The sequence below is a fragment of the Phoenix dactylifera genome, unplaced genomic scaffold (genome assembly GCF_009389715.1).
Source record: "Phoenix dactylifera cultivar Barhee BC4 unplaced genomic scaffold, palm_55x_up_171113_PBpolish2nd_filt_p 001126F, whole genome shotgun sequence".
NCBI lineage: Eukaryota > Viridiplantae > Streptophyta > Magnoliopsida > Arecales > Arecaceae > Phoenix > Phoenix dactylifera.
In genome coordinates, this window is record NW_024068469.1 from 34,634 (window position 1) to 60,753 (window position 26,120).

The 26,120-nt window shown below is 37.9% G+C and overlaps 1 pseudogene; it reads left to right on the top strand.

Moving 5' to 3' along the window:
• Nucleotides 1-1,916: 1,916 nt before the first annotated feature.
• LOC120108019 lies at nucleotides 1,917-24,837 on the top strand (annotated as a pseudogene).
• The last annotated feature ends 1,283 nt before the right edge of the window (nucleotides 24,838-26,120 follow it).

The window sequence follows — 26,120 nt, forward strand, 5'->3', positions numbered from 1 at the left end:
ACCAAAGCAATAATGGAAATTTTCTAAGTTTTATTGAAATAATTGCAGAATTTGATCCAATAATGCAAGAGCATGTTCGACGTATTCAACAAGGTGAAATTCACAATCATTATTTAGGTCATAAGATTCAAAATGAATTAATTCAAATGTTAGCATCTGAAATTAAAACTATAATAATTAAAAAGATTAAACAAGTAAAATACTTTTCTATAATACTTGATTGCACTCCTGATGCAAGCCATCAAGAACAAATGACTCTAGTTTTAAGATGTGTAGATACTACAACAAGTCCAGTAAAAGTAGAAGAATATTTTTTAGAATTTTTAGAAATAGATGATACAACTGAAAAAGGTCTTTTTAGTGAACTTATAAATATACTAGAAAAACATAAACTTGAGGTTAATGATATAAGAGGACAAGGGTATGACAACGGATCTAATATGAAAGGAAAACATCAAGGTGTACAAAGAAGATTATTAGATATAAATCCTAGAGCGTTTTACACACCATCGTGGATGTCATAACTTAAATTTAGTATTATGTGATACCGCTTAACTCATGTCCTAAGGCTATATCTTTTTTTGGAGTGATACAACGAATTTATACCTTATTTCTTCTTCTACAAAACGATGGAAAATTTTACAAAATAATGTATCCACATTAACTCTTAAAACCCTTATCACAAACGCATTGGGAAAGTCGTATTGAAAGTATCAAAGCAATTAAAACCAAGCTCCTAAAATAAGAGATGCCTTAATTCAATTAGCAGAAACTAGCGAAGATCCTAAAACAAAAAGAGTGAAGCCATATGCTTAGCTACATATGAGATTGAAAATTTTGAATTCCTATTAGGCATGAATATTTGGTATGATATATTGTTTGCTGTTAATTCAGTTAGTAAAAACTTACAATCTGAAGATATGCATATTGATGTTGCTATAAATAAATTAAAAGATCTTCTTTCTTATTTGAAAAATTATAGAGAAAATGGATTCATGACCGCTTTGATTTCATCTAAAGAAACTGCAATTGAAATGAAAATAGAACCTACATTTCGTGAAAAACGTGTGATCCGTAGGAAAAAACAATTTGATGAAAATAGTGATGATGAGATAGAAAGATCAACCGAAGAATCTTTTAGAATTGATTACTTTTTATATATAGTAGATCAAGCTATTTCTTTCAATTCAAAATATGTTTGAAACAATTCACCATATATGAAGATATTTTTAGTTTTTTGTTTAATTTTAGAAAGTTTAAATCTTTGAATGAAGAGGAGTTGAAAAAGTATTGCCTTAATCTTGAAAACTTTTTAAAGCATGGTGAAAATTCTTATATTGATGGTCTTGATCTGTTTTCAGAGTTAAAAGTTTTAAAAGAAGTTTTACAAATAGAAACTAGTACCCCTTATTGATATTTTAAGTTTTATAAAAAAAACAGATTCTTTTCCAAATGCATGCATTGCTTACAGGATATTGTTAACAATACCTGTAACAGTTGCTTCTGCTGAAAGAAGTTTTTCAAAATTAAAGTTGATAAAATCTTATTTACGGTCAACTATGTCGCAAGAAAGATTAAATGGATTAGCTATATTATCGATTGAAAATAGTATTTTAATGAATCTTGAGTACAAAAGTTTGATTAGTAATTTTGCATCTCAAAAAGCTAGGTGAATTATTTTTAAATAAAATTTTTAAATATTTTATATTTATTGGGCTGCCCCTGTGGAACTCAACTGTTGCTGCTTCTCCTGAGCTTCAGAATTTTTTATTTATTCCAGGATCATATAATATATCCATCCTTTAAAAAAAAAAATAACCGGTTAATCACCACCTTTTCAACCGAACAAACTATGTTGTGCGGACACCGTCGCAACGCAGTCTCAATATATCGGACCCTTGCCAGCGACCATCCAGGCACCCCAAGCCTTATTTTAAAATTTAAACGGGGTGAGAGCATCGGCGTCTGGTCAAGAGACGACATTGTGATGGAGCCCGTCTCGCTTGCCGCCTACTCCTAATTCCTAAAACCCCCAAAGCAAGGCCCTTCTCTTTCTCCTCTTCTCCTCCGCCATGTCTTCCCCCTACGTCGTCGTCAAGAACCGGTGGCTAGGGTTCCTCATCTGGCAGTCCATCGCCTCCACCACCGTCTACCTCTCCACCTCCCTCCTCCTCCTCCTCCACCGGCCCTCCCCCCTCGCCATCCTCTCCTTCCTCGCCTTCCACCTCTCCCTCCTCCTCCTCACCCTCTCCCTCTTCCTCCTCTCCTCCCCCCACCCCGACCCCTCGGCCTCCCTCCCCGAGCTCGCGGCCGCCCTCCTCCGTGCTTCCCTCTGCTCCCTCGTCGGCGGCTTCTCCCACCCCTCCTCCACCCCCGATGCTCGCCGCCGCGCCAGGAGGGCCCTGGCATCGGCGCTGTTCTTGGTGATTTGCGCCGTCTCGGGGTTTCTCTCGGTGGCGGCGGTGTGCGGGGAGAGGGAGCTGCTTTACGGATTGAGGCTGGTCGGGTTGGGGCTGAGAGGGTCGATCTTTGGATTGGTTTATGGCCTGCATTATGTTTTCAGGAAAAGGTGGATCCTTAAGTTTCCAATCATTCAGGTGAGCGTGGAAACTATCTATCTGTTTTTGTAGCATATATCTTTGTTTCTTCTTTTGCCATTTCCCTTACTCTTATTGGTTACTTTATTTTTTTTTTTTTTGGTTGGTTGTCGGTGGGGGGGGGGGGGGGGGGGGGGGGGGGGAGAGGGAGAGGGGGGTTATGGTAGAAGAAACTCTTGAGTTGATACTTAGATGACAGTATATGAGTTTTTATGATTTGTGCGAGTTTAGGGTTTAAGGTGGTACAGGAAACTACATTTCACCGTGCAGAACTAAGTTTTATTCATTGTGGTGCGAAATGCTTCATATGCTTTTATCATATGATGCTCACGTTTCCTAGGAAAGAGAATAGCTTTCTGGAGATAGAGTGTTCCGGTGACCTGAGCTGATATCTGGTCTTAGTAGTGAGGAGAGGTTATTGGAATATCAGATTAGATATCTAATGCACATCTATATATTTAGAAGTTGGAACTAATGCATCAAGAATTTCAAGTTTCAGTTCCAAATATTTGGCTTGATTTCAGTTGATATTGTTACAAGCTATCAGAAGTGCATTTAAGCTAACATGATTTTGGTACAATTAACCAGTTCTATCTTATGTGTTGCTACAAAGAAAAGAAGAGAAAAGGAAGGCTAAAATAAGAATACTCGAGCTGTAATTTTGATCCCAAGACTACATTCTATAGCACCACCTTCATGCACAAAGCAAGGCTTCTTCCATTACTTAATATCACTTATTTTATGTGCATTACTTGTCTTTTCTCCATGCTTTCCAGAATTAGCCATAAGTTGAAGAAGTTAATAATCAATGCCAAGAAGAAAATCTCTCCAAGAATAATCCAAAAGGATGAATAGACTAAAATAGAAAAAATAATTAGCTTCACTTTGGTCCAATAACATTTGGAAGCAATAAGTTGATGATTACTTAACTGCAGGATTATATGATAAATTCTCAATGATGATGCTTACCCTTTAATTTGCAATATTGGAAGCTTTAGCTCAAGGTGCTCCTTATGATGCATCTGCTAAATAATATGTATTATCTTAGTTTGGCTGTTCTCTCAACTGGTTACATCTGCAGCGACCTCTTTTCTACAGCTTCAAAATGGGGATTTCATCGTCATTTAAACGAGCTCTAAAGGTGTCAATTCAGGCATTCTTCTGTTCGAGCCTGTTGATGCTGTTTTTGCCGGATCAGTTTTAAATACACAAACACAATGAGAAAATATATTATGCAGCAGATCAAATTTTACATTGGGACATTTGCTATTTCTTTCTGCTGGGAAATAAGTCACCACTTGCTCCAGGTTAGCTCTTTCAAAATTTATTTAGACTGATCTGTTTTATGTATATGACCCTGATCAGACTTTCCATCCCCTCTTTTTACTATTCGTTGATCACCACCCATGCTTCTTTTCATTGCTTTCCATTTTCATTGCTAAAGTTATGCTTTCATCTTGTTATCAGTTTGGACTTTATATTTCATCTTGGTGAATGTACTGTGACATGTCTTCTTTTTGTTTTCCTTTTTACATATCATGTAAAGCTTCTGCTGTGATGTTTTAGGTGGTACATACAAGGAGGTGTATATTTGCACCACCACAGGGATCAGCTGCTGCAGAAACAAACCCAAGTGAAACTCTCCTTGAAACTTTGGAGCAGAGCAGTCCAAGATCGCTTCTGCAATATCTTGCTTATCTTGATTTATGCATGGTTGCAGAGAACAATGTTGAACCTTGGCGTCGAGCTGCTGTTTTTGAAGAAACTGGTGAAACCTACAGAAGAGTTGTAAATATGTGCTTGAGGCCTCTTGAACAGCTAACATCAAGGATTGCTGAGGGTTTGGAAGCTTTTCCTGTGGACAAATCAGATTTCTTGTCCCAACAATTAAATTCACCAGCAACTATTCAAGGGGACTCAAAGCTTAATGAAGCTTTTGATGACTCCCAGGTACTTTGCTTAATTTGGATGTATAACTTCTGACTTCTGAATTTTCTCTCTTACTTGTTGCTTATCGACAATCCTTTGGATGCATCTAATTGGAGGAAGAACAAAAGCTCATTTCATAAAAATGTGGATGACACAACCTTTTCAATTTAGTCTTCCTAGTATAACACGTCCAACATTCAAACATGTTGATTGTTATAGTTTGTTTTCAATTATCAAGAATATGGAATCACTTGGACATTGCTGTGAACATAATATCTGTTTTTGAAAGAAAACAAATTGTGTTATTGGTTAAAAATGATTTAAAATAACCAGAAACTTCACTAAACATAACTTTTTAGTAGGTAAATGAAGTGGTAGATTCAATGTACGCCATTTGGGTACCAGGCCCCATACCAGTGCTACTCTGTTACTATGTCGGTACATCTGGCACGGAGGTTGTTTGGCGTATCGACTGTACCAGTACTGAAACAGATGGTACGGTATGTCTATACCGTCCGGTTTGGTACGGTATGGCATAACTTGGGTAGATTCTTTAGTTACTAGAAGGGAATGTGGTTGTGGTAGAAGATTTGGGCTTAAAATAAATTCAATAAGTCGGTGCAAGGATGAGTTTTTGGAGAGATTCTAAAGTGGTTTGCCACCTTAGATGGAAGACTCCTACTAAGGTAGGCATCTAACTTGGGAAATCAGAGATATAGTCCTTAACTTCAGCTCGTGATGTCTCTTTTAGATGAATTAGGAGTCATTGGTTCTAAGTCTCCTATTCTTAGTTGATTGATGTCTATAGCAACGTTGTTTCTAACTTAGATGCTCTAAGGGGCTTTTTGGTTGGCTGCAATTGGACCCGGATGCGAGTCGAGCTGCAGCTATGGCTCAGCCCAGTTGTTTGGCAGGCTGCAACTCCATTGAGCACTGTAACTCGAGCTGCTGGAAGGCTGCAGTTCAGAGCTGATTTGCGGCAACTTGACTTGTCGCCAAAATGAGCATGGGTCGAGCTATAACAACTCAATGCTTATACAGGCTTCTGAGATATATAGGTAAAAGATCACCATGCTTCTTGATCTCGAACAAAGCTCCATTCAAGATTCCCTCCCCAAACCTCGATCCTTCTCTCCTATCAAAGAGGTATCTCTTCTCTTCCTCACCGTCATTGATAGGGGCATCAACAATTTCAAGTTCCAGACCTTGCCTTTTATATTTTGTCTCCTCACCTCAGCCTCCTTAGGGAGACAATCCTCTCTCTCGGCCATAGCATGATCCTGCTCGCACCATGATCCAACTCCAAAGCCCTCGTTGCCCTCCATCTTCCTATTAGCTGCATCTGTGCTGTTTTCACCTCTCCATTCGAGACAGCTCCAACCAAGATCTCCTCTCAGGGTTCAAGATCAAGGTTTTTACCAGCTAGGACAAGGGCTTCCAGTATCCTTGCTGTGATTAAGAAATATGCAATATTTTGGTGGGGTTTCTTATGATTTCATGTTGGGGAAGAAAGGTGAAGTCTAGATCTAACATCTCCTTAAGAATGGGGATCCACATGGTGCTGTTGTGGTGGGTGGAGAAGAGAATTAAAAGAAAAAGTAATTCATTTTATGAAGGGGAGGAGGACTAGAAAAGAATTCTAGTCATAGTTGGAGAAGAGAACTGAAAGAACAGGTTATTGGTTTTGGAGAGGCCTTTTTCATGATGAAGATTGTTCTGGAAAGAGGAGAAGCTAAACACCACTTCTCTTGTAGGGTGAAAATATTTCTTACAAGTGCATTTAACCAAACAAATGAAAAGTAGTTGCAATTTGTATCCAGTCAAACATAGTATTGAAAAGTTACATGCAGCTCGAATTGCTGCAATACCAGCTACAAGCAGCTCTGCAGTGTATCTTCAACTGCGGGGAGCCAAACAGTCTCTAAGCGATGGAAAGATCAAGGTCAGCTGAACTTGGCAGGATGACTTGCCAAATTTACCATGTTTGGCATGATGTCCTTTTGTTAACCAGGCTAGACATGCCTCCCTTGTTTTCCTACAGTTAATGATATTAATTAAAGTTCATGTACTATTATTGTGATGGGAAAATATAACCTACAAGATCCATAAAAGATCATCAACTATCACTCAATAAGACAGTAGGCCTGACACAGTGATTCCTAGCATTCCTCATTTTTTGGGGCTTGATTTCCCACATGTATGATAATTTTTCCTTTGCCAGCATTGATTAACTTCTTAAGCCGCCTAAGATTATTAGAGTTCTGTTAGAGGTGTGAATTCGTAGATATGTCCCTTATCTTTCTTCCAAATACTTGACATTCATTTGCTTTCTTCCAAATAGTAGATATTAGCGTAATTAGTTTGTTTGTTTCATGCTACATAACCTATCAATGTGCAATTCAAACTTACGTTTTTGCAGATAGAAATGCAATTTAAAAAGTTGGTTCTCAATGTTTAATATTTCATAGTTGGTTGGTCAATTTTTAATATTTCATATTTAGTATCAACCAAGCTTGATAAACTTGGATTTGGTTTTAGTTTCAGTCGGGCCTGTTGAGTTTCGATTTTAGTACTTCTGTATCTAGCTTCTAGGATTCAGCCAATCTGAAAAATTTGAAATAATCATGAAAGTAAGATAAATAAAGCAAACCAAGGAAACATATATTTAGATGCATTATTTTGAAAAAAATATTAAAATTAAATGACTTTAGAAAAGTTATTAAGAACATATATTTAGATTCATTGTTTTTTACATTTAGGTGTGTTGTTCTGAAAAAATATTAAAAATTAATGATGTCAGAAAACTGTATTGCATTCAATTGTTTAATAGCAATTTAATTCTTATTACATCAAACAATTTAAATATCTGTAAAAGAAAATGCATCAACATGGATTGCATATGAATATGAAACTTGATTTGATACTTTACTATCATATCAAGCACAAGTACCAACATTTAACTTGTAGTCTATTATGTATGAAAAGGAATGCAATTAGATACAAATGAAGCACACTATTCCCAGTGCTTGATTGACTTAAAAAAAGTAGTTTTTTTCTCCAATATTTAGAAAAGTCGACCTTTCTGTTCAACTCTTTATTGCCAAACTATTAAATGCTTTAAATTTCATTACAAATTCTAAAATTTTATATTTTTAAATGAAAAAAGTACTTAAAGTTCAGATTTATCATCCATGAGTAAGTATTCTTCAACTCAAAAAATGAAAACTTTATTCAAAATGGACACTTTTTAGTCAGATTTACTTAACAGAGAAATGTCCCTGAAATTACACCTAAATACCAGCATAATGAATAAAGACAATATCCACAACTAGTTCTGGTCGATTTTAGCTGAAGCCACTGAAATGGGATTGGAGCTGGTTGGTTTCAGCTCAGACAGATTAGAACTGAGTTTCAGGGTTCATCTTGGTTCTAGTGGAAACCAATTCATTATTTATTTATTTATTTATTTTTGTTGCCTAAGGAGACAACTCAAGAAGAGGGGTGAATTGGGTTTTAATTAAATATTGATCAATTAAAAATAAGGTTAGTGATTAACTAAATATATTGCCAGAGAATTAGTTAGATCACTAGATGCAATGAGTAAAGAGAGTGAGAGAGACAAGATGCAATACAAACACAGAAAGATTTATAGTGGTTCGGAGCCAACTCTCGCTCCTACGTTTGCTCCCCAAGCCGCACTTGGGAGTTCACTATAATTCCTAGGATTACAGCCGGTTGTTTTACAAGCTCACAAACTAACTTGTTTTCACGAGGTAACAACGAACTCGGTCGGTTTTGACAAGCTCACCGACTAGAACCAAACGATTGTTTTTCCGGGGTCACAATCAAACCCAGTTGGTTTGCCCCGGTACACCAACCACAACCTTACACTGTTGGTTTTATCTTTGGCTCACCAACAAACCTTACAACCTTTGATTCAATCTCCTATTGAATCAAGTATACAAAATAAGAGTTTAAAGTTCACAGGAAGAAACTTCTAAAAAGCAAGTGTGAAACAATATAAACAAAGTTGAGTTAGAAGCCCTCAAACAGATTTTAGATGAGGAAGTGGGGGTTTCTCGATTTCTGAGTCTCCTCTTGAATGTGCCGAAGGATGGAGGACAGTAGTAGAGCCTTGAATGCGAAGGAAGCACTTTTTTTCTTGAATGCGAAGGAAGCACTTTTTTGGTTGAGTTGAATGCACTTCTTCCTTCTTTTTTTTGGATTCACTTTTTGGAAGCCCTTAGTGGTTGAAATGTTTTAATGCTCAAATGGATTAGCTCTTTTGTTGTCTACTACAGTTCACTCAGGCTATTTAAATGGTTCCTTTCGAAAACTAGCCGTTAGAGAGTGATTTGGAGCCGTTCTGTTCCGTCTGCACATCCTGACAATGGATCCGTTGGGTCGGAGTCGACTCGTGCGATATGGAGTCGACTCGGCTGTTACTGGAGTCGAGTCGCGCTTTATTGGAGACGACTCGCCCGCTGTTCCAGATTTGAATTAAAGTGCATGCCTCGTCCTGGGGTCGACTCGGACCAAACTGGAGTCGACTCGCCAACAGCTGGAGACGACTCGGGCAGGGGTCGGCTCGTTCTCAGAGTTCCAGAAACTCAACTTTCTGTTTTTCTTCCTTGAGTCGACTCGGGTTTACTTGGAGTCGACTCGGCTGACTTGAGAGGCGACTCGAGATCTTCAGGAGACATCTCGTTCTCAGAGACCGCAAAAATTGATTCTTTGTCTTTTGAACTGATCTGCCTCGGAGTCGACTCGGGCCTTGTTGGAGTCGACTCGGCTAACTTGGTCGACTCTGAAACACTTAGAGTCGATTCGTTCACAGGGTCTCCGAAACTGAGTCTCTGCCTTTCAGACTGTTTTTCCCTGGGAGTCGATTCGAACAAACTGGGAGTCGACTCGCAACCTTCTGGAGTCGACTCGGTAACAGGGTCTAAAATCCATCGTTCTGTCTTTCTGTCTGTTACCCTTTGGAGTCGACTCGGGACCATCTGGAGTCGACTCGCCAAGCATCGGAGTCGACTCGTTAACAGGGTCCAAAAATCATCGTTCTTTCTTTCTGTCTGTTCTCAGTCGGAGTCGATTTGAGCTTGTGCCAGAAACTCAAAGTGTGCAGGAGTCGACTCGCAAGGCTCAGGAGTCGACTCGTGATTCAGACTTTGGTTCAAATAGAGTTCAATACTTAACCAAAATATCTTGAACCAAAGCCCAAGGTACTTAGACAGAAATTCACAAAGATTTACCTGAAACACTAGATTGAATTCATTAGAACAACATAAAACATACTCAAATGCTTTGAGCTCATCAATATCAATTAGGGGTTTACTCAATCACTCCACAATCTTCTCTTTTTTGATGATGACAAAATATTGAGTATTTGTAAAGTGAATTTCTCATTCAAGAAGTGATTCGTAGTAAAGTTTTGAAATGAATTCAAATGTCTAGTCATTTAGTGTATCCAAAATTGAAAGGTATGAGTCAGTAAACTTTGAAATTAAAGCTCCTTCTTTTATTTAGAATTATATAAGCCTTCAAATCATGCAATCAATTGTTTGGCTTATGCGTCTTTAATGAATTTGCTTTCTTAGAATTTTAGATTCTCCCCCTCAGCATGTGCATTCAATTTTGTTTGAATTTTGCTCGAGTTTTCTGAATTTTCTTTTAATGTTTTAAACTTGAGCTTAAGTTCTTAATTATAGAAGGGAAAATCTGACGATTTGTTCTTGAATATGATTCAACTAATCTCCGAATATCCCTTGAACAGATTCTGGAGATTACTCCTTGAGGAGCCCCAACAGAGAGATAATGAGCCTCGAGGTATCGAATCCACTGAGAACAAATCTCATTTTGCTTAAAGGTTTTCTTGTTTAGTGATTCCCTTTACATACAATATCTCATATGTTCTTCCCCTTTTTGTCATCATGGCAAAAAGGTGAAGTATCAAAGAATCAATGTAGACAATGCTCATAACACAGAAAGCACAATGTACACAAGTTTTTAGAAAAAGACTTCAATTCATTTTAAGTATTACAAAATTTGAGTACAATGATTGAAAGTCCAAAAGGATTTTAAATGATAACAAAAACAAAATACAAGTCTAAGGACGTCTAGAAGAAAAAGATGAAGCTCCCAGATTTCTTCGCTGACACTGCAAAACCAAACTAATTCCTTCAGAGACATTCCCCAGTTGCGCAATTATTTCTGAAGTAGTCCTAGCTCGAGTCTGGGTCAGTTGGGTTACGCTTTCGTTGATTGTATCAAGCTTATCTATCATTGCGTTTGCAACCCTTTCTGCTCCTTGATTCAGGTTTAGTAGCTCGTGACCTCACCGAGTCTTGCATTTGTTTGATAGCTTCCTGAATTTCGGAGAATCTCATATACTGACCCTGAATTAGATTCCTCAGACTGGACAGCTCCTCTTTGACTTCAGTTACCATGACAGACACTACTACTGTGGAGGGGGTCAACTCAGTGGAGGGTGTACTGGTGGTTCCTCTGAGTTCTCTTACAATGTCATCCCTCAAAGCTCTAAGCTGCTCAGGACTAATTCATACTTCTAGAGGCTGCTGAGGTGGTGGCACTGTGGATGAAGGTCTAGCAGAGGACGAAGGGCCGACAGTGGATGAAGGGCCAGTAGTGGATGGGAAGGTGGGAGGATTTGCGGAGATGTCCTTGCCATGGTCAGAGGTGGGAGAGTGAGGAGCAGTGGGGTCAGATGGTATGGAGGTAGAGGATTTTCTAACCCATGTACCCTCAACCTTGTGGAAACCCATTCGGTGAAGAGTTCCCTCGCCCATATGGTCAGTGAAACGGAGTGAACGAGAGGGTTCCCCCTCAGGGATGGGAACCTCTAACTCCCTAAAGATCAATGTGAAGAGTATACCGTAGGGTAGACTCAATCTAGGTTTATCTAGGGGTTCACTAATATAACTGTAAATGAGTTTTGGGAAGTTGAGAGGGACTTCATGTAAGATATTGAACATTAAGGCTAAGTCTTTTTCAGAAATGAAATCAAATCTACCGGTTTTGGAAAAGAGGGTGCGAGAGATGATACTAAGTAGGAGGCGCATTTCAGCGGAGAGCTGATTTGCAAAAACCTCCTCAATGGGCGATTAGGGTACTCTCCCTAGGATGGCCGTAAGGGTCTTAGACCTATCGGTGGGGTGAGTGGGAGCTATCCCCTCTCGAGAGAGGTGGAGGACTCGTGCAATGAGGTCCTCCGAAATGCAGATAGGGATGTTGGCTACCCTTCTTTGAATACCACCGCCACCCCGTGTGATGGTGCCATAGAATTCCCGGACTAACCCGGGATAGGTAGGAAGGTCAAGGGATCAAAAATACTCTAAGCCCTGAACCCTAAGACGATACCCTAGAGTGAATCTTTCACGGGAGAGGAAGTCAAAATCGACCTTCCTCCTGGTAGAGACGATCCTTCCGGCGCACGAACGCGAGGGAATCGACCGAGGCGGAGAGGAAACCGGAGGTGGTGACCTTACGGGTTCATTCCGCGCCTTGGACCGTCTCTCGGCACCTCTCGCTGCAAGATGTCTCTTCTGGCTAGGGACGACTTTCTTAGGCATCTTGACCTACCCAAGGACGGAGAGACGTGAAAAGGGAGGAAAAAAAATCGAGGAGAAGTGGAGAGAGAAGGCGGAGACGATCGGGGGAGACGACTCGAGGGTTTTGGAACAGTGACGGCCGGAAAGAAAGATTGGGAAAAGTCATTTCGTTTAGGGTTAAAAGACGGATTCCCGACTTCGAGTCGACTCCTGAAAATTCGCGAGTCGACTCGCCCACGAGTCGACTCTCAGAATCATCCGAGTCGACTCGAGCTCTGGTACATAACCAAAATCTCAGTTAATACCGTGCCAAAAGAGAGATATGGTAATCTTTAGAGCTCAAGGAATGATATGATGATCATAAACGTGGAATACTATATCAAACGTAAATTAATGATCAAAATCAATGAATGAGAGAAAAGAATCAAAGAAATGGATCAATCACTCCTAACCCTCTTCTGAGAGTACAAAATCGATCTTCACTCGAGGGTTTTGTGAAGATATCAGCAAGTTGATCATCAGTACAAACAAATTCAAGCATCACATCACCATTTAACACATGATCTCTTATGAAGTGATGTCTTATCTCAATGTGTTTAGTTCTTGAGTGCTGAATTGGATTTTTAGTTAGATTTATGGCACTTGCATTATCACAGTTTATGGGAATCTTATCTTGCTTAATGCCATAATCTTCAAGTTGTTGCTTGATCCACAAGATTTGAGTACAACAACTCTCGGCAGCAACATATTCGGCCTCCGCCGTACATAGTGCAACCTAGTTTTGTTTTTTGCTAAACCATGAGATTAAATTTTCTCCTAAGAATTGACATGATCCGTTGGTGCTTTTTCTATCAAGTTTACAACCAGCAAAATCAGAATCAGTGTATCCTATTTAGTTTATGCTTGATTTTTTAGAGTACCACAATCCTATATATTTTGTTCCTATTAAATATTAAAAGATTCTTTTAACTGCAATTAGGTGTGATTCCTTAGGATTAGATTGATATCTAGCACACATGCATACACTAAACATGATATCAGGTCTATTTGCTGTAAGATATAATAATGATTCGATCATACCTCTATACAGCTTTTGATCTACTGACTTATCTATTCGTCTTTGTCTAGTTTGCATGATGAGCTCATGAGAGTGCCAATTGACTTGTTTCCATCCATATCAAACTTCTTTAGCATTTCCTTGATGTACTTAGCTTGATTGATAAAAATTTCTTTCTTAGATTGTTTGATTTGAAGTTCGAGGAAGTAGTTCAACTCTCCCATCATGCTCATCTCAAATTCACTTTGCATTAATTCAGCAAACTCTTCGCAAAAACGATTGTTAGTAGCACCGAAAATAATATCATCTACATAAATTTGCACTACTAACATATCTTTGTTTTTCCTTTTCAAAAACAAGGTTGTATCAACATTCCCTCTAGAAAATTCATGGTCTAATAGAAATTTGCTAAGCCTTTCATACCATGCTCTAGGGGCTTGTTTTAGACCATAAAGTGCTTTATTTAATTTGTAAACATGGTTGGGGTATTGATGATTTTCAAAACTAGAAGGTTGTTCTACATAAACCTCCTAATTAATATACCCATTCAAGAAAGCACTTTTTACATCCATTTGAAATAATTTGAAATCTTTGAAACATGCAAATGCTAGTAACAGTCTAATTGCTTCAAGTCTAGCCACAGGAGCAAAGGTCTCATCAAAATCTATACCTTCTTGATTATAGCCCTTTGCTACTAGTCTAGCCTTGTTCCTAACCACTACTCCATTTTCATCAAGCTTATTTTTGTACACCCATTTAGTTCCAATTATTGAGTATTCAGAGGATCTTTCAACTAAGTTCCATACTTTGTTTCTTTTAAATTGGTTTAGTTCCTCTTGCATAGCATTTATCCAATTTACATCATTATCAGCTTCTTCAATGTTTTTAAGTTCTAAATGTGAAACAAATGCAAGATGATTATTTAAGTTTCTAAGAGAGGCTCTAGTTCTAACAGGTTGAGATGGATCATCTAAGATTAACTCTTTAGGATAACCGTGAGCATACCTCCAAGCCTTTGTAAGTCCATGTCAGCAATTATCTCTTGACTTGTTGAAGTCTATTCAATTTGCTTCGGTTCATCCTCTTGTAAGATCATGTCATCCATCTTTTCCTCAAGTATCCCTGCATCATCATCAAAAGCTACTCTCTTGCTAGAGGAAGCATCATTAGTCTCATCAAAAACAACATGAATAGATTCTTCAATAACAAGAGTTCTTTTGTTGAAGATTCTATATGCTCTACTTGATGTAGAATATCCCAAAAAGATACCTTCATCAGATTTGGAATCAAATTTACCTAAGTTATCTTTGCCATTATTATGAATGAAGCACCTACAACCAAAAACATGAAAGTAGTTTACTTTGGGCTTTCTATCTCTCCAAAGTTCATAAGGTGTTTTCTTTATAATTGGTCTCAATAGAACTCTATTTAGAATATAACATGATGTGTTAATAGCTTCACCCCAAAAATACTTTGCAACATCACTTTCACACAACATGGTCCTAGCCATTTCCTCTAGGGTTCTATTCTTTCTTTCCACCATTCCATTTTGTTGTGGAGTCCTAGGTGCAGAAAAATTATGAGTTATCCCCTTTTTACTACAAAATTTTTCAAATAGATGATTTTCAAATTCCATTCCATGATCACTCCTAATAGCTATAACTGAAGTATTTTTTGCGTTAGTTACTTTCTTATGGAATTTCTTAAACACTGAAAATGCTTCATCTTTATGAGCTAAAACATAACCCATGTATATCTAGAAAAATCATCTACTATGACAAGACCATACTTGTTTCCACCAAGGCTTGTGGTCCTAGTTGGTCCAAAAAGATCCATGTGAAGTAGCTCAAAGGGTCTAGTAGTAGAGACATAATTTATAGATTTAAAAGAACTTCTAGATTGTTTGCCAAATTGACACGCTCTACAAATTTATTTTTCTCAAATTTCAGCTTTGGCAAACCAATCACAGAATATCTTTTAATTAATTTAGATAGTGTGTCCATGCTTGCGTAACCTAATTTACGATGCCATAACCAACTTGCCTCATTAAGCTTAGTATCATTAGCTACTAAGCAGCGGCTGTTTTTAGCAAGATCATCAAGATCTACTACATAAATATTGCCACGTCTTAGTCTTTTGAAAACTAAGCTATTATCAATTGAATTGGTTATGATGCACATAGATGGCTTAAACAAAACATCAAAACCTCTATCGCATAATTGACTAACGCTAAATAAGTTATGCTTGAGACCATCTACAAACCGAACATTATCAACAAAGGTAGAAGGTGTGATTTGTATTTTACCGATACCAATGATGTGACCTTGGTTAGTCTCCAAAAGTCACCGTACCTCTTTTCTAAGACTCTAAGGTGAAGAATTGCTCCTTGTCACCCGTCATGTGTCTTGAGAGCCACTATCCAAGTACCAACAATGTTTATTGAGCTTAGCTGCAAGACACTCCTACACAAGGAAATCATACAGTCTTAGGTACCCAAGTTTTTTTGGGTCCTTCAAGGTTAGTTATGTTAGTTTCTTTTGGAATCCAAACTTTTTTAATTTTTCTTTTAGCTTTTGTTTTTCTATAGTTACACATATTAGCTTTATGTTCTACTCTATCACAACAAAAAAAGGTTACATCTTTAGCTTTACTTTCACCGGCTTTTACAAAGAAGTTTTTAAGAAATTTTTGCTTATTATTAGGCTTATATCCTAACCCGGCTCTATTAAACCCAGCTCTTTGACTATTAAGGATCATTTCTAGTTTTTCAGAGCTATAAGTAAATTTCTCAACAATGGGTTTATATTTTTCAAGTTCTTTAGTTAATTTTAAGTTTTCTTCACTCAATGATTTAACATTAGTAATTGAATTATCTTTTAAAGTATGATTACTGTTTTTAAGTTTTGAAATTTTCTTAGTTAGTCTTTCATTATCTTTAATTAAGGAATCAGTTTTTTGAGTTAGCAATTGGTTGCTTGTTTTAAGTTTTAAGTTTTCTTTGACAATAGAGTCCTTATCCTTATTCAATTTATCATTTTTATGAATGTAAGATTGATTAGTTAGCTTTAATTCTTTGTTTTTAAAGTTTATTGTACTATATTCATCCATTAGTTCATTAAATACATCATATAATTTTTCAAAGGTAAAATCTAAATGAGTTTCAGATATTACCTCATTTTCGTTTGCCATAAAGCAGAAATTGGTCTTCTTCTCTTGTTCCTCTTCCGATAATGATGATGACTTATCAGAGTCAGTCCAGGTGGTGATAAGGGCCTTTTTCTTCTTGTACTTGTTGCTCTTTTTCCGCAAGGGGCAGTCGGCTCTAAAATGACCCGGCTTTTTGCATTCGTAGCATCCGATTCCCTCACTTTCACTTTCCTTACTTTTATCCTTATTGAAGGAACTCGAGGGAACTCTCTTCTTATGGAAGGGCTTCTTTTTATTGATGAATCTTCTGAATTTTCGCATAAGAAGAGCTTCTTCATCTTACTCATTGTCTTCTTCTTCATTGCTGCTACTGCAAGATAGATCTTTGTTAGAAGAAGTAGACTTGAGGGCAATTATCTTTTTCTTATGGGAGGATTCTTCTTCGCTGTGTTGTTTCATTGTGAGCTCATGTGTCATAAGAGATTCAAGAAGCTCCTCGAGTGGCAGCTTGTTCAAGTCTTTTGCTTCTTAGATTGCCGTGACATTGGCTTCCCATGACCTTGGTAAAGAGCGAAGAATTTTTCTGACAAGATCACTGTTAGTGTAACTTTTGCCAAGGCTTTTTAAGCCGTTGACAATATCAGTAAATCTGGTGAACATGCAAGAGATGGTTTCATTAGATTCCATTTTAAATAGTTCATATTTATGGATTAGCATGTTAATTTTAGATTCTTTGACTTGATTTGTGCCCTCGTGGGTCACTTCAAGTCTATCCCAAATCTCTTTTGCAGAATTACAAGTAGAGATTCTATTGAATTTATTAGGGTCCAAGGCATAATAGAGAACATTCATTGCTTTGGCATTTAGTTGTGCCTTCCTTCTATCGTTATCATCCCAATCTTTTTTAAGTTTGGGTATAGCAATGTTATCAACATAGATAGAAGGAACATATGATCCATTACCTATGATGCTCCAAACATCATAATCTTAAGCTTGGATAAATATCCTCATTCTAGCCTTCCAATAGGAATAGTTAGCTCCATTGAACAATGGAGGCCTATTGGTGGATTGCCCCTAACTAAGGGAAGATCCAAAAGGGGTTGTCATTTTAATCTTTTACTTTTTTTAAGGATTGGAATACCAATCGATATGAAAGCACCTGCTCTGATACCACTTGTTGCCCAAGAAGACAACCCAAGAGGGGGGTGAATTGGATTTTAATTAAATATTGATCAATTAAAAATAAGGTTAGTGATTAACTAAATATATTGCCAGAGAATTAGTTAGATCACTAGATGCAATGAGTGAAGAGAGTGAGAGAGACAAGATGCAATACAAACACAGAAAGATTTATAGTGGTTCGGAGCCAACTCTCGCTCCTACGTTTGCTCCCCAAGCCGTACTTGGGAGTTCACTATAATCCCTAGGATTACAGCCGGTTGTTTTACAAGCTCACAACCTAACTTGTTGTTTTCACTAGTTAACAACGAACTCGGTCGGTTTTGACAGGCTCACTGACTAGAACCAAACGATTGTTTTTTCGGGATCACAATCAAACTCAGTTGGTTTTTCCCGGTACACCAACCACAACCTTACACTGTTGGTTTTATCTTTGGCTCACCAACAAACCTTACAACCCTTGATTCAATCTCCTAATTGAATCAAGTATACAAAATAAGAGTTTAAAGTTCACAGGAAGAAACTTCTAAAAAACAAGTGTGAAACAATATAAACAAAGTTGAGTTGGAAGCCCTCAAACAGATTTTAGATGAGGAAGTGGGGGCTTCTCGATTTCTGAGTCTCCTCTTGAATGTGCCGAAGGATGGGGGACAGTAGTAGAGCCTTGAATGCGAAGGAAGCACTTTTTTTCTTAAATGTGAAGGAAGCACTTTTTTGGTTGAGTTGAATGCACTTCTTCCTTCTTTTTTTTGGATTCACTCTTTGGAAGCCCTTAGTGGTTGAAATGCTTTAATGCTCAAATGGATTAGCTCTCTTGTTGTCTACTACTGTTCACTCAGGCTATTTAAATGGTTCCTTTCGAAAACTAGCCGTTAGAGAGTGATTTGGAGCCGTTCTGTCCCGTCTGCACATCTTGACAATGTATCCGTTGGGATCGGAGTCGACTCGTGCGATATGGAGTCGACTCGGCTGTTACTGGAGTCGACTCGCGCGTTACTGGAGACGACTCGTCCGCTGTTCCAGATTTGAATTAAAGTGCATGCATCGTCCTGGGGTCGACTCGGACCAAACTGGAGTCGACTCGCCAACAGCTGGAGACGACTCGGGCACTTAGGGGTCGGCTCGTTCTCAGGGTTCCAGAAACTCAACTTTCTGTTTTTCTTCCTCGAGTCGATTCGGGTTTACTTGGAGTCGACTCGGCTGACTTGAGAGGCGACTTGAGATCTTCAGGAGACGTCTCGTTCTCAGAGACCGCAAAAACTGATTCTCTGTCTTTTGAACTGATCTGCCTCGGAGTCGACTCGGGCCTTGTTGGAGTCGACTCGGCTAACTTGGAGGTCGACTCTGAAACACTTAGAGTCGACTCGTTCACAGGATTTCCGAAATTAAGTCTCTGCCTTTCAGACTGTTTTCCTCTGGGAGTCGACTCGGACAAACTGGGAGTCGACTCGCCAAGCGTCGGAGTCGTCTTGCAACCTTCTGGAGTCGACTCGGTAACAGGGTCTAAAATTCATTGTTCTGTCTTTCTGTCTGTTACCCTTTGGAGTCGACTCGCCAAGCATCGGAATCGACTCGCAACCTTTTGGAGTCGACTCGTTAACAGGGTCCAAAAATCATCGTTCTGTCTTTCTGTCTGTTTTCAGTCGGAGTCGACTTGGAGAGTCCCGGAGTCGACTCGAGCTTGTGCCAGAAACTCAAAGTGTGCAGGAGTCGACTCGCAAGGTTCAGGAGTCGACTCGTGATTCAGACTTTGGTTCAAATAGAGTTTAATACTTAGCCAAAATATCTTGAACCAAAGCCCGAGGTACTTAGACAGAAATTCACAAAGATTTATCTGAAACACTAGATTGAATTCATTAGAACAACATAAAACATACTCAAATGCTTTGAGCTCATCAAAATCAATTAGGGGTTTACTCAATCATTCCACAATTTTCTTTTTTTATTTTTGGGGTGGGGGGAGGGGTCTCAGTTTTGATTCTGCCTAAATAAATTGGATTTGTTTTTGGATGAAACATCAATCCTTGGTTTGAGAACTAGAATAAATTTCTATTAGGAATGATAGCCAGTGTAGAAGAACTGATCTCAATAACAGATGACTGCTTTTGTTTTCTGGATTCATTTCTTATGTCAAATGATAAGCATGAATTATGTTCAGGTATGTCCTATGATATGATAGCTTTAAGATATCTGGAATTTTACAGAGTTAACCTTTTCAAAATGTTCGATAATTTTGGGGCTTTTGAAAGATATTTTGATGAAGAAGAAAAATATAGCCTACAAGGAGTAGATTGAGCCCCCCTTGGTCCCTAGAAAGATCTGTTTTGTGAGTTCTGTACTGGAATCTTATCAGTAGTTGAACGAGCTACATTCAATTGTTGTCTTGGTAGTTGGTGTTTGTTGTGATACTAATCTTCATTATTAGTCTCATATTAGTAGTACAACTACATAATATGTACTTGATAATAGGTTTTTCATCAGACAATTGAATAATTCATTGAACCATAACAAAATCTATTCTTTTTAGCTTTTCTGTCATGAGTTCAAATGGTCCTTGGATTGCTTCTCCATGGAAAGACAGCGACCTCGAGGCATGAGTGTTGTGGCAAGATCAGTACCAAGATCTGTGATACCATTGGTGTTTCAAAAGATGATATGGGTAAGGGTTTTTTTAATGGTGTCAAAGAGAGTTTTCCTACAAGGAATAAAGATTGAACCCGGCCTATTGGCCCTAAGTTTGCAGCTCTTGAATGTTGGAGACAATGGAGACATCCGAATGTGCTGTACTGTAGAATTTGGAGCAAGTCCCAAAGGAGTTCGGAAAGAGAAGTCACTTTAATATATCACCCTTTGCCAAGAATAAGGAATAACATTTTTCTTGGGTTTTGAGGCAAATTTGGATGCTATTGAGCAAAGTATGCTGTATAGGCCCGAATCAGGTGGTACGGAGCGTATCGTACCGGTTCGGTACCGATATTTGCAGCTCTTGAATGTTGGAGACTTGAGACATCCGAATGTGCTGTACTGTAGAATTTGAAACAAGTCCCAAGGAGTTCGGAAAGAGAAGTTACGTTAATATATCACCCTTTGCCAAGAATAAGGAATAACATTTTTCTTGGTTTTTGAGGAAAATATGGATGCTGTTGAGCAAAGTATGCTGTACCGGCCCGAATCAGGTGGTATGGAGCGTACCGTACTGGTTCGGTACCAGTATTCGGTACGGTGCATACCCTACCGGTTCGGTACCCGTATCCGATACAGGTGGCGTACCGATACTCGGTATGCTAAAGAATTTCATTCTATACTGACACTATGCTTGTGTGGCACCGGTATGGAGTCCGGTACCGAGACGGCAAATCTCGCTGTTAAGTCTATAGAGGTAGGATCCACTAGGAGAATGCCAAATGAAGTCAGGTCTTTGAAGCACAGAAATAGAGAGTAGACACCTCTCTGCCAACCATTAAAAAGCTATGGAAAACTCTTTGTGATGATAGGCAATCTCAATGATAAGAAGGGAAAAAAAGATAATGGTCTAACAATATACTGCAAAATATAATAAAAGTTTGGATGTATGTATGTATTAGCTTATATTAGCTTCTGTTTTTTCTTCAAATTATCTTAATAACTGAAGTTTTGACTGAGACATCGAAACTCAGATGAAAATAACTCTAAGTACTAAACCGAAAACTCAACAAGCCTGAATTGAATCCAAGAACAGCATTGAATTTTTGAACTTTGGCTACAATGGTGTTCCTTATATTAGTAGACCAGTGCTTCAATAGATGCCCTAGGCAGATGCCAAGGCGGTGGCCCTAGGTGGCATCACATAATTGTCATCTTAGTGTTCTATAACATGCTTGAGCATAAAGGATGAAATTGATTTCTGAATTTGTGCATGATGTCAGTGAGTTGGTACTTCTTGCTGGCATCTTTGTTAATGTGTTGTGTTTCAGTTTGGGGATTATGACTATCTTTTAAGCTCTCTCTTTGTTATTGCTGTCATATTTGCCTCACTTGGTGCCTGACTAGCTGCTTGCTTAGTATGGGTTGGGCAGTCTTGTGATGGCCGGCTTACCACATACAATCTCCTTAAACATTATTAAAATCTTGGCTGTGATATATTATGTTGGCAATTTCCAGTTTGCTAGGTGAATGAAAAGGTGGTGGCCCTGGGTGGCATCACATAATTGTCATCTTAGTGTTCTATAACATGCTTGAGCCTAAAGGATGAAATTGATTTCTGAATTTGTGCATGATGTCAGTGAGTTGGTACTTGTTGCTGGCATCTTTGTTAATGTGTTGTGTTTCAGTTTGGGGATTATGACTATCTGTTTAGCTTTCTCTTTGTTATTGCTGTCATATTTGCCTCACTTGGTGCCTGACTAGGTGCTTGCTTAGTATGGGTTGGGCAGTCTTGTGATGGCCGGCTTACCACCTACAGTCTCCATAAACATTACTAAAATCTTGGCTGGGATATATTATGTTGGCAATTTCCAGTTTGCTAGGTGAATGAAAAGACCACCGTTGTTCACAAGATGTTCTGAATGCATTTTTTATCCAAAAAAGCATAAAATGCCAGCTACAATGCTTATTTTGACAAAGGCCCATACAAAAACTGCATCACATGATGATCATCAGAAAAATATAAAGACTATATATAAAATTGCTTAGGAAAGTTGATTTCTAAAAAACAAAAATTGACATTTTTGTGCCACAAAAACATATTCTCCTTCATAAACATTGTTCAAGTAGGCATTGAACAAGGGAGTAGTATGAGGTGTTGCCAAATTGTAATCGGAATTGTTTTTGAAGCAGTTAAACCATAGAGGTCTTGTATCTATGCTTGATTTATTCAACTTCCTCTGGATACAGCATATTCTGCTTTTGATCAAGCCATCAAGGCCTTTGACAGCAAGAAGAATAGTTGATAAATGAACAAAAAGGAGAGAAAGTCCCATCATTTCTTGGTAGTTAAGAGCTTGGGAGGATAGTAGTTGAAGATTAGTTGTATTATATCTTAGTGGACATCGTCTAATATATTGGAATAATCCATTGGTTACAAGAAAATTCTCAGCTTTTTCCTAGCAGGGTGTAAGTCTCAGTCTACCATGCTATTTGCCCTTTTGTAGAGCCAATCACAAATTCTTGCTAACATGGTTCTATAGATAAGCACTTTGGATAAAGTTGGTTCTTATATAATTCTCTAGTTAATATCTTAAAATATTTTGCATCATGTCATATTCCCTTTGTAACTTCTATCTATTTCAAATTTTATTTCATTTACAAAATTTCATGCACTTTAAATGTAATGAAGTTAATTTTTTATATATTTTGTCATTTGAGAGATTTGGGCCCAAATAAGCCAGATTGGTTGTCTTTTGTTTAGTAGTGGGCTTCGAGTGAAGCTTCATTGTGTTTAAAAGGTGTGTTTGCAATATTAAGCCATGCTTAGCACAGAATTCAACAAAATCCCATCTTTGTCTCCTTTTTACCTCCCTTTTACATGCAAATCAGAAGAGTTTTTTCTTTTTTTTTTGGCTTGGCTTCTAAGCTTTGCCTATTTCTTTCTTTCTTCTAGGACAAATTTGAAACAATAAGCTTGATCCTTTTAGACAAAGTGTCATTTAATAGCTTGATGCAGGAACAAAGTATTCAGTTTCATCCTTGTCATTAACCCTCTGATCTTAATTTGCTAGTTTATTCATCAGATTGTCCTTTTAAGCTATTTGGGCAGAAGTATTAAATTCTCTCAACATACGGTATTATGCCCACACACTTAGAGCCTTGTGAGTAGATTGGAAGAAACAAAATAACCTGGTTTTCCAAGTATTAGTGGCAGCATATTATGTTCCTTCTGGAAACAAAGAAAGTCCTGAATTTTCTATAATCGGATACAATCAGACAACTTCCTCTTGTTTCTAAGTTATGGAACCTCATTGGGGATGTAAATTGTTAATATTGTGTGCTTTTCCTTATCTTCTATGTTCTATTTTTTCGATTGTAATTTCTCTTCTCACTAATAAATTTGTGTGGGTTTGCCTCCAATAAAAAAAGGAGCAGCCTGATATTACATTGTTATTTATATCTTCTATTCTGATACACAAATATATTACTGAAGTGAGCAGTTTAAAGTCTAACTGAATCTTTTCATAACTTTTTACGCCCCAGCTAACCATTTGTCAGAATTGTTTGACCTCTTTTTGGGTTCAGTTATCCTCCAGGAGTTGAATTTTTGATGTAAATACAGTTTCAAGTAACAATTGCAATATAATTGATTTGCTTTATTAACTTAGGAAACTTGTGTATTTGCAATAAGATAATGCCTTTTTTGGGTTAGGATCCACAAGGATTAGCTGCCTCTTATTTCTGTTATTTGGAAGTTTCCTATGCTTATTCTTATGTCTGTTTGTGAGGCTAATTCTCTTCGGTTCTGCAACAGCTGTGCACGTGGTGTGCAAGGACACTAGCAACATTGACTGCACGATCCCACTGGGAGGATAGATATGGGGTTGCTCAGCTCACAGGTTGCAACAGTGCTGTGGTCTCGACTTTGTTGTCTTGCCTGCTAGCTGTTGAGGCTTGTCTAGGGAAGAAGACCAACCCACAGCCTGCACACCTGATGGGTCCTGCAAGCATCAGGTGGGCTACAGTCAACACAGGCAGAAAAGATGGAGTGACTGCAATTACGAGTAAAAAGAGAGGTGCTGCGCTGCATGCTAAAGCTTATACCATGGCTGATGTCCTTAGAACATCGGTTTATCAAATAATTTCCACTTTCCAGGCTGATATGCAGGCAAATGCAAAAGCTTCAGTCTTGGAGAAGAATTGGATCGGTGAGGGAAAGCCTCTATATGGTGCCCGTGAGATCCTCGTACAGAAGCTGGGTCTGTTTCTGGACTTCTGTGCTGTCTGAGTTTTTGCATTTAGCCACTTTCTCTATTTGTGCCTTTAGAGAGTTGAAGTGGTTTGGAGGAAAAAGGTTAATTTGCTGAGGTATTGGATTTTGTGTGTATCAAGGGGAGAGCTTGTTGTTATGAGACCTTGTGTTCAAGTATTGGTGGCTTGCATTGATGGTGACTGTAAATGGAAAAGAGCATTCTGCTGAGTAGCACTTTACAGGGTTAAATTTTCTGGGATTGGCCTAGTATTGTTAAAATTTTACTATGAGGTGAATGCTTTTTGAGTTGTAAGCATTTCTAGTAGCACCATTGCTACCTCGAGATACAATTCCATGCATCTTTGTTTTTTTTTTATTTTTTGGGTATGGACTGTATATCAGTTAAAAATATAGTGCCAGCTTGCACTGTTACTCCAGCAGTCATTAAGTTCTGATTCCAATTGACTGGTTTATGGTTCATTATCGTGTGATGTTTCCTGATATGGTGGTCAAATGCAACTTAGAAAATTTTCTTTTATTTAGCTTGCTTCCAGACAGGAATTTTAATTCATTCGTGTTGGCTTATACTTGCCTCCACCAAAATGGGTCAAGATGATGTTAATTGGTGATTTTGTTGCCAGGATACATTTTTTATATTGTGCAATCTGGTTCAGATCTATAGATGAAGTCTCCCCTTGTTTTTCCCATAAGGTTCTTGCGAAAGAAATTAGCATCATGGTTATTGATGCTCGTTGGTGGTGCCTTGTTCACAGAACCTGTATTGACTGTTATTTTGTTGTTAGACCCATTGGCACATGATTAGTGAAAGGATTGATTTTAGAACTTGTTTTGACATGTCTCATTCTTGATTATTTATGTGCTCAAGGACTGGAAACCAGCTGATAGTCTTTTTTTTTTTTTTGAGGTAAACAGTATGCATTAGACATACAAAATAGGCGTAATTATCTGATTGATCATGAAGTTTGCCCCATTAGTGTGGAGTACGTTTTGATGTGTTGTTTCTAATAATTCTTCTTTCAGGTTACCTTCAATACCATTGCAAGTTCTTATGATAGAACTCTCGCTTTCAGCCTCCTGTTAGTTTAGGTCTTGCCTCCTTTTCAAAATGGAACTCCTACGTACACTGTTGTTCTCTTCCTTATTAGATCCTTTTTAGATAATTATCAAAAATATTAGGGTTTTCACTTGTTTGAGATACCTGAAATATAGTATTTTTATTTTATAATTTAGAGAGATTTCTTAAATACTCGTTTGCGATATGTGGTGAGTAATTGAATAATTTTTAATTAATATTTGATGGATATCAATTAACAAAATCAACTGTCTTGAAAAATTGACTCCCTTTTCATGGTTTTGCGCGGAATACACCTGTTAATATTTCAGTTCAACCAAATTTTAATTTATATATTACGTTTATAATTTTCTGTACAGTGTTAAAGTAGGCCTTAAGGCTGATATTTATATATATATATATTTTTAGGTTTTTTTTATGAATACCTTCCTAAATATCGGATTTTGCATGAATATCCTTCCAAAATTGATATTTGCATGTATACCCTCGTAAAATACTTGTTTTGCCATTCTATCCTTTTTTTTATTTTTGTTTTTACATATGTACCCATATTATCTAACGACGTTAAAAAATTAACGGTTTCAAATTAAAATGACTAAAATATCCTTAATAGGTAGACATACAAATAGATCGCGATTCCGATAGCAGAAGAAGAAAATAAGGACAATAG